The sequence below is a fragment of the Phyllobates terribilis genome, unplaced genomic scaffold (assembly GCF_046119375.1).
Source record: "Phyllobates terribilis strain yellow unplaced genomic scaffold, ASM4611937v1 Scaffold_3__8_contigs__length_932513732, whole genome shotgun sequence".
Lineage (NCBI taxonomy): Eukaryota > Metazoa > Chordata > Amphibia > Anura > Dendrobatidae > Phyllobates > Phyllobates terribilis.
The window spans coordinates 525,630,617-525,647,109 of record NW_027362763.1 but is presented as its reverse complement, the minus strand read 5'-3'; the positions used below and the strand labels follow the sequence as shown (position 1 = coordinate 525,647,109).

The following is a 16,493-nucleotide window of genomic DNA, read 5'->3' as shown; positions in this document are numbered from 1 at the left end:
ACTACAGGTCCCAGGATCGCTAAAGTGCTGATACGTACCAGAGCCAGGAGACACATAGGCCCCGTAGGTCGGGAGCGTGCACTCCAAGAGATGGCCCTACCACAAGGTCAGCCAGCGCAGGACAGGGACAAAGTTAGGCCTAGCTCCAGGCAGGTCAGAAACTTATTACGCAGCAGCAAGAACCAGGAGGCCCAAAACCTGCTCATTGGGGAGGATCCGGACATACACCCTTCACCCTACAGTGCTCCGGGGAGTGCCTGAATTTCCATCAGTAAAAGGTACTGAAGTGACTTTTGTGTCCGTCCCTGTTCTTGCTCTCGCCCGGCGTAGTCTCTTTGTCCTGCAACCCCGTTCCTATACTGCCCTGAGGTCCAGCTCTACCTGTGGAGAGCAATACCATCAAGCTGCCCTATCATCAGCCTCAGTGGACTGCGCAGCACTGGTGATCCTCACCAGAAACCACAGGTGGCGTCACAAACTCTTTCTTTTATAAACTTAACATCGATTAATGCCCTTTTAAAGAGAGACCCCAGAGTACGGGCCCGGTAGCCGACCAAAGCGACCTCCTTAAGGCTAAAGGCCCGGGTAACCGAGTCATCCCCCATCCCCTGGGCTTGTCACCTGGACCACACAATTAGCACAAAGGATCGATATGCTAGAAGGTCAATTTCACACAAGGTCCTATCTATCTGAACTAGCTGACAATAAACCGCCTAGATATCTATCTGACTACTTGCAGCAGCAGGAGCAGCCTCTCTGTGCTGTTACACTGACAAAATGGCGCCAAAAGAACATGTCCACTTTTTATATGGCGAGAGACATGCAAATGTCAATGTCAATTGCCAATGACACAAGCCCTTGTGCCTGGATGTTGTGGATGGTTTCTGCACCTTCATTTTCTGCCAGAATCCCCACACATTATGTTAAAAAAAGAATAACAGTCTGCTGCTCTTCTGACCTCTTCTTACCCCCTCCCCTCATCAAACACGTTTTCCCGCTCATCATACAGCACCACTATCCTAGCCAAAGTCCTAACAAAAGCATTAGTAGAAACTCGATCATTTACCGAACTTTGACCAAATTTTGCTGATTTCGAGAACAATGCTCCGGAATCCGAACACAAATTCAAATGTGCAATGTTCGCGCCGACTTTGAGATTGGCGGTCGTTTTCCAAACAAGTTTGCTCATCTGTAATCACAGAATCAGGAACATAGTCCCATAACTGCATGTGAAGCTAGCTTACACTGGTATTCAAGCTGCTGTCCGTACATTGGTAATAAATCACATTGAATTTAAACCTTTTGCACATAATCTTTAAACATTAGACAGTATCTAATTTTATTGTTCACCGGAGATAAAAGATATGGCCTTAAATCTAAAAAAGAGTGCAATACCATTATCCTACACCCAATGTTCCCATTGGCACCATGCAATGTGAAAGATAGCATTCTTTGAACATACAATAAACCGAAGTTCATCTGTCACATTACAAAATAGTAAAACATGGTTCATCGTTCTATTGGACATGTTTTCATGCTCCACAGTCCAGTGGTGGCATGTTTTACACCATTACAGCTGATGTTGGCATTGCTCATGGTGATCTTAGATTTGTTTGCATCTGCTCATCCATGGAAAACCCTTTCATGAAGCTCTTGAAATACAGACCTTGGGTTGTAGTGCAGGGTTAATGAGTGTGTAGTACACAATGTGGTACATTGATTTGTCATTATTGAATAAACCAGATGATAACATCCATTCTGTAAGGTTACATGACATATTACAGACATTAGAGAGATGAACAAATTGATTAGATGCGAATCATCGTCATGTCAAATTAAATGTGCAGGTCCTGGTAAATTCAAACAATTTGTGATCTGATTCACATGAATCTCAATAAAAAGTGCAAAGCCATTTCACAAATTGCCAAAGATTGTATCAACCAAGCACCACTTGACCTTAGCCACTGCTGCACGGCCTTCCCCATAATGCCTTACATCAATGATATAGTGCAGCCAATCAAGGGAACTATCAGAGCCACTATAAAACTAAGGTAAGGAATGAAGCAGCCTTTTTAAGGTGCTGCAAGGTGCACAGAGAACATCAGAGCACACAGCTCAGTATTGGAGATAATAAGAGAAGGGGCTAAAATATTGGACACTACTTCAGACAGTGTAGACTGTGTATAATACATATATTCAATTGATTGAGGAAGAGAGAGATAGGACAGGTAGCCTTAGCAGTGCTAGATTCAGTGTGATTAATAAGTGACATACTCAAGTATGGCTGGCACCTTGACCCGATGCCCTTGAATTACACATTTTTTCCTTATTCTTTAAAGGGAATCTGTCACCCCCTGGGAAGCTTTGAAGCTATTATTATGGAAATAAAGGTAATAAAATGGTTAAAATAGTCTTGCCTGTATGCCTTATAGCTGCTCTCTTGTTGTTGAGTAATAGATATCAAATAGTTTATGTTAATTCGTTCTTCCAGGATCCGGGACATGCGGTGCCTGGAAGAAAACTCTGCCTTCTGTGTTAATTTGTGTACCACCCCCTCCTCTGCACGCCACAGTGGTGTCATGTGACGTGCAGTTGTGGAGTTGGAATCATACACCTGCACCCTGCATGAGTACCTTTTCCACCCTGCTCCATAGCAGTGTCTTCACTGTTCTTCTGAGCAGGCGCTGGTGAGTTGATGCGCCTTTGCTGAAGAACAATTAAGCCAATGCCCATAGCAGGAAAGAAAAGGTACTGCGCAATCGTGCGAGTGCAGGATGCAGACGCCGGATTCCAGGGCCACAACTGCACGTCACATGGCAATGTGACGTGCAGGGGAAGGGGGATGATGCACAAATTAACATATTGCGCAAAGTGTTCTTCCAGGCACCACACGGCCTGGAGCCTGGAAGAAGGACTTAAAATAAATGATTAAAAGAAGATTTCTTTACAACTAGACTGCAGCTATGAGGCTTACAGGTAAGACTAGTTTAATAATGCTATCACCCGTATACCCATAGTAATTGCTTAAAAACGTTCCAGGGGTGACAGATTCCCTTTAACCCCTTTACCCTAGAAGACTGTTTGCACGTTAATGACCAGGCAAATTTTTACAATTCTGACCAGTTTCATTTTATGAGGTAATAACTCTGGAACACTTCAATAGATCCCACTGATTCTGAGAATAATTTTTCAAGACATATTGTACTTCATGATAGTGGTAAAATTTATTTCATAGGACTGGCGTGTATTTGTGAAAAAAATTGGAAATTTGGTGAAAATGTTGAAAATTTTGCAATTTTCAAACTTTGAATTTTCATGCCCTTAAATCAGAGACATATGTCACACAAAATAGTTAAAAAATATCATTTTCCACATGTATAGTTTACATCAGCACAATTTTGGAAGCAAAATTTTTTTTTGTTAGGAAATTATAAGGGTTAAAAGTTGACCAGCGATTTATAATTTTTCCAACAAAATTTCCAAAACCATTTTTTTAGAGGCCACATCACATTTGAAGTGACATTGAGGGGCCTTCATGACAGAAAATATCTAAAAGTGACACCATTCTAAAAACTGCACCCCTCAAGGTGCTCAAAACCACATGCAAGAAGTTTATTAACCATTTAAGTGCTTCACAGGAATTTTTAAAATGTGGAAGAAAACAATGAACATTTTAACTTTTTTTCACAAAAATTTTAGACCCAATTTTTTTTATTTTTGAAAGGGTAACAGGAAAAAATGGACCCCAAAATGTGTTGAGCAATTTCTCCTGAGAACGCCGATATCCCATATGTAGGGTAAAACCACTGTTTGGGCGCACGTCAAGGCTCAGAAGTGAAGGAGTGACATTTTGGAATGTAGACTTTGATGGAATGGTCTGCGGGCGTCATGTCGTGTTTGCAGAGCCCCTGATATGCCTAAACAGTAGAAATGCCCAACAAGTGCCCCCTTTTTGGAAACTAGACCCCCAATGAATTTATCTAGATGTGTGGTGAGATCCTTGAACCCCCAGGTGCTTCGCAGAAAATTATAACGTTGACTTGTGAAAATAAATGGAATGGTCTGCCGGTGTCATATCGCGTTTTGAGAGCCCCTGATGTTCCTAAACAGTGGAAACCCCCCACATGTTACCCCATTTTGGAAACTTAGACACCTCACACTGTGGGACTCAAAATGGAGGTGGGCATTTGTATTTAGGAGCGCAGAATTTGCTGAATTTCGTTTGGGGTGCAAGGGCCATTTTGCTTTTCCAGAGCCTTTCTGCTACTAGTAACGTAAAGACCCCCTATATTTCTGTTAACAGATGACAGACCCGAGTGGGGACTTGCTTATTTTGTGGATTGAGTTGAAGCTTTTATTGTGATCCAAAATGTTATGTAAAATGTTGCCATTTATCCTGTGCTCTACCCTGAGCACTGATATCGGGTTTCCATTTAAATCTCCGAGTGACGTAATTCAGATGAAAACCCAGAGGGATACATTCACTATAATGAGGCAGCAGAGTTACTCTAGACTCCCTCTGGCCTCTGTTTGGCGTTGTCCTTTCTTTCAGAGGTTCACAAAACTGTGGCCAACGGCACTTTTATGCATGCCTAATAAAAAGATCGACACCGTGGGATAACAGGGCAGACGGCGTACATGGTGCCTCCATCTGCCTCATTACAGGGAATCTTCTGCCGGGGGTTTTGGTCTGAATCACATATTTCAGAGATTTACACGGGAACCCCGGCGTAAGCGCTCAGCGCCGAGCGCAGGATACATGTGAGCTGAGCCATACTGCGAGGCAGAATGAACAAATCAGCAGCAGGTGAAGAATTGGCTTTATTTATTTTTACCCAGTTTCTCATTTCTTTATTACAGGTTATATATACTAGATTCCTTGATAGAGCGTTGATCCAGGGAACTAGTCTGATTGCCATATGGAGTCAGGAAGGATTTTTTTCCCCAATGTGGAGCTTAGTGTTTGCCACATGGTTTTTTTTTGCCTTCCTCTGGATCAACATGTTAGGCTATGGGTTGAACTAGATGGACTTACTATGTTATGGATGTTACTATGTATTATTAGTGATTAGACGACTTTATTCTTCTGGTAGGTACGATTACAGCGATACCAGTTTTATATCGGATTTTAATGTTTGGCAGCTGTCACACACTAAAAACCACTTTTTTTTTGCAAAGACTAGTTTTTTTATCGCCATATTTTGAGAGCTATAATTTTTTCATATTTCTGCCGACAGAGTCATGTAAGGGCTTGTTTTCGCAGGACAAGTTGACGTTTTTATTGGTATCATTTTCAGTCACGTGACATTTTTTGATTGCTTTCTATTGTGATTTTGGGGAGGCAGAATAAATAAAAACCAATTCAGGAATTGTTTTTGTTTTTTTTTATGCCGTTCAGCGTGTGGTAAAATTGATAAGGCAGCTTTATTTTTCGGGTCAGTACGTTTACAGTGATACTACATTTATATAGTTTTTTTATGTTTTGGCGCTTTTACACAAAAACTATTTTATAGAAAAAAAAAATTTTTTGCATCGTTTTATTCTGAGAGCTATAACTTTTTTATTTTTAGGCTGATGGAGCTGTATGGCACCTTGTTTTTTGCAGGACAAGATGACATTTTTAGCTGTACCATTTTTATTTATATTCGTGTTTTTGATCGCATTTTATTCAACTTTTTGTTCGGCGGTATCATGATAAAGCACCGTTTTTGCTTAATTATTTTTTTTTTTTTTACCGTGTTCACTAAAGCGGTTAATTAGTGGGACAGTTTTATAAGTCAGGTCGTTCCGGATGCGGCGATACCAAATATGTGTATTTTTATTGTTTCATTTTTTTTTTCACAATAATATTTATTTATGGGTACAATATATACATATATTTATTATTATTATTATTATTATTATTATTATTTTGTGATTTTTTTAAAATATATTTAGAACTTTTTTACTTCTTTTTCACTTTTTTACTTAGTCCCACTATGGGACTTTCACTTTCTCCAGTCTGAACACAGTTTTAATGTATAGCAGTGCAGGATCACTGCTACACCTTATAGCTGTCAGCCCTGCAGACACAAGTGAGTTTGATCATGCACTGCACATGATCAAACTACCTTGCTAGTGCCTGGTGACCCAGATGTTGTCATGACGACATCGGGTCACCATGGTAACGATCGGGACACCACGCTGATGGTGCGGGGTTTCTGATCCAAGAGCATAGATGCCTTTGTACCTCTGCTCGCTCGCTAAATGCTGCGATCGCAGCATTTAAGAAGTTAAAGTGCCGGGCACCACTCCTGGCACTAAGTGCCCGGTGTCAGCTGTCAGAATCAACTGACACCCGGTGGCGATGGCACCCGCACAACCTCTGTGCGGGCGTGATCACTGAGAAGTAATAATATGTACCTAGTCATTAAGGCCCAGGGCACAGGGACGTATTATTACACCTCATGTCAGAAAGAGGTTAAGCACCAGAAAGCAGGAAGGCAGTTCAGTAGCAGCCTCAGCACAATTGCTTCTGCTGAAGAATAAAATTTTAAAAAATGTTAGTGGTTGCTTACGTATGACAAGAGTTAAGCAACTGTTCTGAGTTTTTGTACTTCTTATTAAATCCTTTTTGTGAAGTGGATGAATAATTCCCAACAAGAAAATTCCCAACAATCCAGACATTTAAATGTGACTGTCTAACTCACAATATGTACACGCCACAAAAATTGGTTTTATTTTTGCATATTTGTTTTACGAGTTCAATTTTACATCCATAGACACCAGACCACTACAGTGCCCTCTTGCAGGTGCTGACTTTTGGAATGTGTACATATCTAGCATTTCTTGTTTCTTGGAAAGAGGGGTTGCATTTTGTTATAAAAATAGAATAAAATGTAAAAAAAATCAACACATTTAACTTTTTGCATATCTGTTTTACTAGTCCTATTTGACAACTACAGTACCGACCAAAAGTTTGGACACACCTTCTCATTTAAAGATTTTTCTGTATTTTCATGACTTTGAAAACTGTACAGTCACACTGAAGGCATCAAAACTATGAATTAACACATGTGGAATTATATACTTAACAAAAAAATGTGAAATAACTGAAAATATGTCTTATATTCTAGGTTCTTCAAAGTAGCCACCTTTGCTTTGATGACTGCTTTGCACACTCTGGGCATTCTCTTGATGAGCTTCAAGAGGTAGTCACCGAAAATGGTCTTCCAACAATCTTGAAGGAGTTCCCAGAGATGCTTAGCACTTGTTGGCCCTTTTGCCTTCAATCTGCGGTCCAGCTCACCCCAAACCATCTCGATTGGGTTCAGGTCTGGTGACTGTGGAGTCCAGGTCATCTGGCGTAGCACCCCATCACTCTCCATCTTGGTCAAATAGCCCTTACACAGCCTGGATGTGTGTTTGGGGTCATTATCCTGTTGAAAAATAAATGATGGTCCAACTAAACGCAAACCAGATGTAATAGCATGCCGCTGCAAGATACTGTGGTAGCCATGCTGGTTCAGTATGCCTTCAATTTTGAATAAATCCCCAACAGTGTCACCAGCAAAGCACCCCCACACCATCACACCTCCTCCTTCATGCTTCATGGTGGGAACCAGTCATGTAGAGTCCATCCGTTCACCTTTTCTGTGTCGCACAAAGACACTGTGGTTGGAACAAAAGAACTCAAATTTGGACTCATCAGACCAAAGCACAGATTTCCACTGGTCTAATGTGCATTCCTTGTGTTCTTTAACCCAAAGTAGTCTCTTCTGCTTGTTGCCTGTCCTTAGCAGTGGTTTCCTAGCAGCTATTTTACCATGAAGGCCTGCTGCACAAAGTCTGCTCTTGACAGTTGTTGTAGAGATGTGTCTGCTGCTAGAACTCTGTGTGGCATTGACCTGGTCTCTAATCTGACCTGTTGTTAACCTGCAATTTCTGAGGCTTGTGACTCAGATAAAGTTATCCTCAGATGTTAGGTGTCAAGCATTTGCTGGATTTGAAATGGGTCCAGAACCTTCTGTGGTCTCCCATTCCAGTTGAGCCAGGGATGATGCTGCTCAGCATCATTGTCAGTCCCAATGCCTAGCTGGTCCACAAGACGTACAGGTTGTCTCTTGTGTTTTTGTTCCTAGCAACATGAAGGATAGGTTGCGGAGGGAGACAGGGCTGCTAAAGCCTAAGTCCAGGATTCTTTGTACTGAGCATGCCCGTGACATGGCGGACCGTGATTTGTGGTTTGCGAGTCAGCTGATCCTGTGACCTGGCACCGCCTGATTGGTCGCGGGTGACGTCACCAATGGTGCGATGGTGGACAGGGCTTAATCTTTAAAAAAAACGCCCACAAACAAGGCGGCACGCTCTGATCATTGAGCTGTGATGGTGTTGTGTGGACGCTTGGTCTCTTGGGCTCCACGTGTGCTTTAGTTTCTGGCAGGCAGGTTTAGTGGATATAGGCAGGCTTAGATGAAATAGGCAGGTAGCCTCATCTGACAGTCTGGCTCTGACAAAGGGGTCGCCTTACACCCCGAGCAGTCTTCAGACACCCTATTCCCGGTACCACCTGTAAGCCACGTGGAGAGATACTCCTCAGTCCGGGAGCACGTATTTGCCGGCGTGAGTCACACACGCATCCTAGCGCCAACTGTGTAGTCCCTGTGCTGCAACAGGACTGCAAATACATTATTTATCGCACATCTCTCGTGCAGTTAACGGAGATAGTGTGAATCCCTATTCCCGTTCCGGTGTGCTGTAACACAGAGGGGATTGTTATTTAAGTTGGTTGTTTTACCTTCACACCCGGAAGGTGTTCGGCAGCAGTCCACCAGGCTGCATCGCGGACCCCGGGTTTGGTTGCTTTCCATTATTTAATAAAGTTGTTTGCAACCATCCCCTTAACAGTATCAGAGCGCCAGGGTCTTGCCGAACATGGCTGACAACCAGCAACTGCAGCGCTATATACAGCAACTTGAGGCCAGACATAGGACTCTGGAACAAGCTGACCCGGTAGCTACCCAGGTGGCTTCTCAAGCAGCCAATCTGGTTAACTCGGCTGCGGTAAATGCTGCGGCAGCTGCAACTGCTCCATTACCCCGTTTTGCTCTCTCGGAAAAATTTTCTGGTGACAGCAGATTCTGCAGAGGTTTCGTTAACCTATGCTCCATTCAATTGGAGATGATGGAGGCACGGTTCCCCTCCGAAAGGGCCAAAGTGGGTTATGTCATCTCGTTACTCTCCCACAGGGCTCTGGAGTGGGCTACTCCTCTGTGGGAGCGCAATGGCCCGATAGTGGCTAATGCGGGTCTCTTTCTTAATGCCCTAAAGAGTGTTTTCCTAGGTCCTCAGGTCACGCATGATACGGCTCTTAAGCTTCTTGCGTTTGTCCAGGATTCGGTCACCGCCAGCCACTATGCCATCCAGTTCAGAACCTTAGCGGCTGAATTGGATTGGTCTGAGCGGTGTTTAATCCCGGTGTTTTGGAAGGGTCTGGCTGGGCATATTTAAAATGCTCTATCTACCAGAGAGATTCCAACCTCCCTGGAGGAGTTAATCTCTCTCGCTAACCGAACAGATATGCGTCATGCAGAACACAAGTTAGAGCTGGAGGTCTCCAGACCTCAGTGTCGGTTAGCACCATCCTTCTCTAGACCCATTTCCAAACCCGCGACTCCCGACCCGGAGCCTGAGGCTATGGATATATCCGAACTGGGTCTAGCTCCTCTCGTTCCCGACATGCACATCTCTTGGAGTCCCCCATTAATAAGGGTTCCAAGCAGTCGGGAAAACGAGTGTGTCTAACCACTGTTGGAGGAGGTGTGTTAGATTCTGGGGCTTCTTCCTCCAAATTATTGTATATGGTGATATTGTCCTTCGGAGCATCCGCGGTTACTGCCAAGGCGTGGGTGGATTCTGCGCCGATGGCAATTTTTTGTCATCTACGTTTGCCCAGAGGCATGCCATCCCTATAGAGTTACTGCCAAGACCAATGAACATTAGGGTAGTCAACGGTTCACTCCTGGACACGCAAATCACCCACCAGTCGATTCCCCTCACCATGTCATTTCCATGTCATCGCGGACCCCAGGTTCGGTTGCTTTCCATTATTTAATAAAGTTGTTTGCAACCGTCCCCTTAACATCAGAAGCAGAGGTGACTCTTGGTCTTCCTTTCCTGGGGCGGTCCTCATGTGAGCCAGTTTCTTTCTAGCGCTTGATGGTTTTTGCAACTGCACTTGGGGACACTTTCAAAGTTTGCCCAATTTTTCAGACTGACTGACCTTCATTTCTTAAAGTAATGATGGCCACTTGTTTTTCTTAGCTGCTTTTTTCTTGCCATAATACAAATTCTAACAGTCTATTCAGTAGGACTATCAGCTGTGTATCCACCTGACTTCTGCACAACACAACTGATGGTCCAAACCCCATTTATAAGGCAAGAAATCGCACTTATTAAACCTGACAGGGCACACCTGTGAAGTGAAAACCATTTCCGGTGACTACCTCTTGAAGCTCATCAAGAGAATGCCAAGAGTGTGCAAAGCAGTCATCAAAGCAAAAGGTGGCTACTTTGAAGAACCTAGAATATAAGACATATTTTCAGTTGTTTCACACTTTTTTGTTAAGTATATAATTCCACATGTGTTAATTCATAGTTTTGATGCCTTCAGTGTGAATGTACAATTTTCAAAGTCATGAAAATACAGAAAAATCTTTAAATGAGAAGGTGTGTCCAAACTTTTGGTCTGTACTGTATATACGCCACAACAATAATGCAGGTCATAGCCATATTTTGCTTCCTGGGGTGTACTACAAAGGTGGCATTTCTTGCTACTGCAATTTTGTCAAAATTAAGAGAATAATATAAGAAAATGGAAAAAAGGTGCACATTTAACTTTTTTTTTGTATACCTGTTTACTAGTCCAAACTGACAAACCTACACTCCATAATAATATTGTACCCTTTTGCTCTATTGTGCTTTCTGGGCATGTATCTACCTGGCATTTTTGATTACATACTTTTTGAGAAGGGGATTTAAGTATGTTGACAAACTAGAAAAAAGAATAACAAAAATCTACACAATTTACTGTGCAGATTTGAGACTTGGACATATCACATCAATACTTTGGGTTATTGTTGCACTAGGTGCTTGGGGTGTCATGTGTTCCTACACAACATTCCTTCTTCAGTTCTTTTTGTCAAAGGTTGATTAAGTGTGTTTCAAAGGTTTTGGAGATGTTAATTATCCTTACTTACAAAGTGTATGGTAAAAGAAAGAGTGGTAATAGCATTAGATCCACCATCAGCAGCAGCACTACCACCATCACCGATATATCAGCCGTCTGTGCTGTAGCAAGTCATCATTGATCTCCTTTGTCTCTGGCAAGCAAATTAATGAGGAGGAAGTAGAGAACGTAATGGAATATAAGGCACATTACTTGTACACTTGAAGAAGGCTGCAAACAGCTAAAACGTGTTGTGTATATAGTTTTTATTTGTTATTTGTTTTTTACATCAGTGTGAATAAATTTTACTTTCAAGCAACCAGAAGTTCCTGCACCTTGATCTCACAAATGGAGATTTAAGGAATGGCGCTGTTTTTTGCCACCAAGTGAGATCAAGGTCCAGAAATTCTGGTTGCTTGAAAGTACACCTGAAAAAGGCTGCAAACAGTCGAAACACGTTGTGTATGTAGTTTTTATTTGTTTTTACAACAGTGTGAATAAATTTTGCTTACAAGCCAGAAGTTCCTGCACCTTAATCTCACTTGGTGGCAAAATATAGCACCATTTCCTGGATCTCCATTTTGGCATCAATTTATATAGTGAGGTCACTTTTACACTACTAAGGCAAGATTTGTGTTTAGCAGGTATCTATTCTGCAGATAGGATTACAGAGTAAGGTTCATGTCTTGTCCTTCTGTTTTTTCTGGCTAAAGAAAATCCCAGTGCCAAAATGTCAATCAAACTATATTTCACTGCAGCACTTTCTGAGGTTTTTATAATATCAACAGTAGCCACTATTGCTCTAGATTCTGGAGACCTGAAGCTAAAACACCAATCTTCTATTCCTCCTCCAAGACCTTCATAGCTTAAACCAAGCTATGCTTACATTCTAACAATTCTAACCACATCAGAAGCACTTGAAAAACACTGTTTGTGTCCAACTTATATTTAAAATGACACTTAACACCCACTTGTAATCACGCTCATGATTAAGCTCAAATATCAATAATCTTCACAAACTATGGACTAAATTCTGTAAGTGGCAAAATAGTTAAATTTAATAAAAATGTTAAGTACAACATTTCAAGTATTGACATAGGAAAAAAATGAATGTTTTTACCTGTGTATATGAAAAAATATATCTTGTTTACAGCAAAACATATAGGAATCCACTCTAAATATATAATGTATACTTGCTAGACTTTAACACAGCTTTATTATTACAATGCAAAGGCAAAAAAGCTGTTTGGGTGGGTTGTGGGTTTTTTAATTGTAATTTGTAATTATATTTTAAAAGCTCCAGCCACCCACCTCCAAGACTCACCCACATAAGTTGCTCCGCCATGGTCTGTTCTTATCTAATTAGATATTAAGATGGAGAAGAGAGAATTTGATGCACAGTAATGGTGCCAGCTATAAATCAGCCCTGGATTGCCAACAATTCAGAAATTCCAGGACAATCCGTAAAAATGAGTAAATAAAATTTAAGGCATTCGTGATTTTGTTAAAGCTAAAGGAATTTATACTAATTATTTTTATTGTAATTATCATCATTTTAGAGTTTACAGTGAATGCAGCTGACATTTGCATATCAGAATTATAGGCTGTACACAAGGATAAGTGTATAATCATAATGATTTGGTATGGTTTTCCAATGTGTCCATAAAAATATTGTCTGCCTATGATTTTTAATAATCCAGAAAAAAAATTTGTCCAGAATAAAATGAAAAGCCAACTTGGCAACCTTGACGCAGTCTTCTTAAGTGCACTCTTTCTTCATTTCTGCCCATTTGGCATGCTCTTCTTTGCTGACAAATTGCTCTTCTGCTGTCAAATTCTTTAAGAGATTGATTCAAGATTGAACTATAGTAAAGAAGAGAAACTAAAAACAATGGTAACTCAAACTCTATCAGCCACTAAAATAGGAACCACGGGGCAGGAGAATCTTCCAATCTAAGATCAGACCTTTTCAAACAATTAAGACCTTGTATCAGACTACCTAAATTAAAGCTTGTCTTCAGTCATTGGCGTGTGGTGGTTGGCAGTAGTATCACTGCAGTGGGTGCAGTCAGTGCAGAGTTGCTTCTCAGTAGTCCTAATAAAATATAACATATATTGAATAATGTATACCATGTATACCATGTATACCATGTATACTGGACCTACCACCAGACTTCAAAAGAAGTATCCAGATATATTCAACAAAAAATCTAATAAAAAGCAGAATGACCGTCTCAAGGTAGTGAACTTATCCAACCTCACATTAACAGAAACACAAGTGAGTGTTTTAGAAAAAGTGCTAACGTTCTTCCCATCTTCATATCTAGATCAGTTCACGGTGGTGAAGGACCTGCACCTGTTTTCCAGGAAAATAATTCTGCAAAAGCTTCATTATAAACCGGAATTGGATCTCCTGTTTCCAAATGAACTGGAAAAAAGGGCTTTACAAGACCTCGAGGATCTCGAGGCTGAAAATGAATCTAATACTAGAGGTAGGTTCCCTACACATTTACTGAAGAAATCCAAGGTATTCCCTTCTCTTTCGACCTGCTCAGCGGTGGACATTTTCACTAGAATAGTCACCGCTGAAATTGACAAATTCCCTTATACCCCTAGGAATAGGTTGAACCTGAAACAAGAAGAAAAATTGGCCTTTGAACAGCTAAAAAAATTACCAAATGAAGTAATAAAACCAGCCGATAAAGGCGGTAATCTAGTGATCTGGCCAGACCATCTCTATGAGAAGCAAGCCCTGAAAATACTAGAATATCCGGGCTGTTACCAAAGGTTGACATACAACCCATTAACACAGTTTCAGGCCCAATTGCTATCCATTCTTGAAAGAGCCTTTGAGACTGGGATTATTCCCAAGAGATTTGTTGATTTGATAAGAAAACTACAGCCTAGACTACCTGCCTTTTATCTGCTACCAAAACTGCATAAGGATCCAATAGATCCTCCGGGGAGACCTATAATTTCAGGCAATGGGGGTCTTTGTGAAAGTATATGCACCATTGTAGACTTCTTTTTGCAACCGTTGGTTAGTACCTTGCCTTCCTTCATTAAAGACACTACTGAGGCCCTGAGGAGGTTAGACTCTATACAATTAGAGACTAATTCTCTAATGGCTACCGCAGACGTGGAAGCCCTATATTCATCCATTAGGCATGAAGATGGTCTGGAAGTTGTATTGCTTTTTCTGAGAGAAAGTAATTTGGACAAACCTATGATTAACTTCATCATGACTCTCCTTAAATTCATTCTTGAACATAATGCCTTTATTTTTAATAAAAAAATTTTTTTACAAAAACAAGGAACTGCCATGGGGGCTTCCTGTGCATGGGAAAGACGCCTTTTTCAGGGAGATGCCATCGATGACATCCACCTCGTACAGGGGTGGATGAGGTACATCGATGACATCTGGTTTATTTGGGAAGGGACTACTGTGCAGCTGGAAAAATTCGTGGAACTTCTAAATAGAAACACCTTAAACATCAAACTTACAGTTCAGTACGGGAGAGAGGTCAATTTTCTTGACTTGCATATCCGAACCACTAGTGGGGGCTATTTAACAACAGATGTCTACAAAAAAGCAACCTCTACCAATACCTTGCTGCACAGTACTTCCTCCCACCATCCCTCTACTATTAAAGGCATCCCCACAGGGCAGTTCCTTAGGCTAAAAAGAATATGTTCAGATGATGAATCCTTTTATCAGCAATCCCTAGACCTCACAAGGCAATTCCAAGACCGATGTTACAGCAAAAGGAATATTAAGGCAGGTTATAACAAAGCAAGACATACTAGTAGGGAACAGCTACTATACGGCTATAGAGATAAGAATGTCAATACTAAAGATGTAGTCAGATTCATTTCTGACTACAATGTCCAATGGCCGGAATTGAAAGAAATCTTGAATAAACATTGGGGAATCCTGATAAGTGACCCCATTCTACAAAAAATCTTGCCACCTAAACCCATTCTAGTTGCCAGATGATCTAAGAATCTTAAGGACTCCCTAGTACACAGCTACTATGAAAACCAATCTATGAAATTTGGTTTCAGGAAATGTGATAAATGCAAGGCATGTAAAAACATGACCAATAGCAAAGACTTTTGCAATTATAACAACACTACGGTCTATGAAATAAGAAAAAGTCTTTCTTGCAACTCTAAAGGCGTAATTTATTACGCCTTATGTCCCTGTAACAAAATTTATGTGGGCCTGACCACCCGTGAACTGAGGATCAGAACAAGAGAACATGTACTGGATATCGAAAAATTCATTTACATAGATGAGGTGTCTGGATTGCGTACCCGTCCGAGACACTTTAAAACTCATCACAATAGCAACCCGCAAGGCCTGAAAATAAGAGGGATTGATCAGGTGGATATGGGAGTTAGGGGTGGTGACCTAGGCCAAGCCCTAGCTAAATTAGAAAGCAAATGGATTTTTAGACTTGGCTCAGTATCACCCCAGGGCCTAAATGAACAATTTGGGTTTTCTGCTTTTTTGTAATTGGGGGGGTCCGTACATTAAAAACATTTTTGACAGCTCGTCTTGAATCCTGGGTTAATTCTATATACTTTCTTGAACCTCTTGGTGTCATGTTTTGATATACTTATTTGGGTCCTCTTTCCCTCTTTCCTGACTGGATACCCTGCATTAGTCCATTTTTTTATTGTTTTTTAATTGTTTTTAACACACTTATCTCTATGTTTAGTACTTACCGGCTGTTTCGGAGTCAAGGGATGATGCTTTGGAGTGATCTTGGTGGCCCGGTTTTGGTGGGAATTCGTGGGAGTCTGATGTGGGTTCCTCTATGTTCAAAGAGGCTGATTCTACGAAGAGAGAAGAAGAGTTAAACAAAACCAAGAAAAGTAAAGAAAAAAGACTGCATTTATTTTTTGAATCTTTATTCTTTGAATTTTTAAATGATGTTACTTCTTTGTATTCTTGAATTTTATGGAGATTATGAACAGACAGTCCTGTATTTTGGCTGGTTGATAATTTTTGATTCACTGTGTGTAATAATACACTATATTTATACATACATCGATCTCTATATTCATGTGCATAAATCACACTTATAAATCTGGCTTTACATGCCATTTATTTTCACTTCATAACTAACATACCGTATATTCCGGCGTATAAGACGACCTGGTGTATAAGACGACCCCCCTACTTTCCTGTTAAAATATAGAGTTTAGGATATATTCACCGTATAAGACTACCCCTTTTCCAACGCATACCAAACACCGGTAAAAATTAAAAAAAAACAGA

General features: G+C 40.9%; 1 long non-coding RNA gene across 1 annotated transcript; it reads left to right on the top strand.

Moving 5' to 3' along the window:
* Positions 1 to 2,860: 2,860 nt before the first annotated feature.
* On the top strand, positions 2,861 to 16,278 carry LOC141258215 (uncharacterized). Its single transcript, XR_012318239.1, has 3 exons — positions 2,861 to 2,976; positions 13,534 to 13,698; positions 15,931 to 16,278. It is a non-coding gene; the product is annotated as an uncharacterized lncRNA (long non-coding RNA).
* The last annotated feature ends 215 nt before the right edge of the window (positions 16,279 to 16,493 follow it).